We start from the raw sequence: 1484 nt of genomic DNA, 5'->3' as shown, positions 1-1484 counted from the left end.
GCAACATACGTGGAATTGGTGTATAAACGCGCTGAGAATTATTTTTACATATATTCAGACTGTCACTCAACCTTACCTCTGCAATTCTTTTTTTTTTTTTACATAGAATAAAACTGGGAGCTCTGATGTAAACACACCCACAAAGACTGCCTGCAGACGCGTCAAAACAAATGAACTCAAATAAACCTACATTTCGCCATATCTTCGACGACGTGCTGAAAATATTTAATTGCACATACTCGGTTTTGTGACCCTCACTCTCTGTCATTTGCATGGGCAGTACAAGCACTTGCATGCAGCCACGCAGACACTTTTTCAAGGGCACAGCACAGGGTGTGTCAAAAAGCCTTACCCTTTATCTCGTCAGGTAATGATATATACAAGCGTTAAATAATCTCTGATGCAGAACGAAACACGTGTGTAGTTGATACCAAAACCTAAATAACAGTAAACGAATTCCTAGTTAAACGAACACGAGGACATTTCGTACTGGAAACATACTTAAAAATCTGACAGTTGCAAAGGTTAAATGGGATTTGCCGTCTCGGCTCTGCTTCATATTGACTCGATTTAATGGCCTGAATAACTTGAATGACCACTGCCATGTTCCTGATCTTAACAAGGGCAAGAACAAAGGATATCTTAGAGAGAGAGAGAAGAGGAGAGAGAGAGACAATCACTTGTGATTTTCTCATTAGTCTTAGTTGAATACTTAAAGAATCTCAGAAGATTTAAAGCGAAAATATATAAAATGAGGCTCTACTACAAACTTTTCTGTACCGTGTGCGAATACATGTTTAATTAAAAAAAGGAAAGCGCATAGTATGGCACCTTCGCGAACAAGTTGAACGCAAATGACACAGAAATATGGCGAGAGTTCGTGAGATTTGGCACACAGGATACTAACCTTAACCTGTTTCTATCGAGCCAAAAATAATATACCGTTATTTAGCTGTCCTTAATATATTCTGTCCCTAACCCTGTCTGCTGAATGACACATTTATACACATTGTTGATCTTTGTCGTATAAACACAATCTTTTAAAAAATACATATTGAGAGAGAGGAAGAAATAATTTTAGAAAGCCGAACTAGGACAACGCAAAACAAAAACAGTAAAAACACATGTACAATATTTACAGAAAATACATTGAAGTTCTTTATCGAAGGTAAATAAATGTGTGATAAAATGCCAATCGTTCCCCACAACTCAGTGCAAAGAGACAATGTTTTTAATGGTGACCTTGCCTACTTATCTTTAATGCTCTGTTAATGGTATATTTCTATTTTTGCTATATTCACATTTTTTCTTTTTTTTTTTTTTTTTTTGCAATACTTAAATTTCTTTGTTTTAGTAGTTGTTATTGTTGTTTATGTACAGTTCCTCTGTATTTTTCTTTTCTTTTTCTTTTTCTTTTTCTTTTCATTACAATAACAACTTTCGATATTTTTTACGCGTTTTTAACTCATTAAAGATCATATGTT

Source organism: Penaeus monodon, chromosome 14, assembly GCF_015228065.2.
Source record: "Penaeus monodon isolate SGIC_2016 chromosome 14, NSTDA_Pmon_1, whole genome shotgun sequence".
NCBI lineage: Eukaryota > Metazoa > Arthropoda > Malacostraca > Decapoda > Penaeidae > Penaeus > Penaeus monodon.
The sequence above is the reverse complement of the archived record's forward strand: the minus strand, read 5'-3'. Positions refer to the sequence as shown.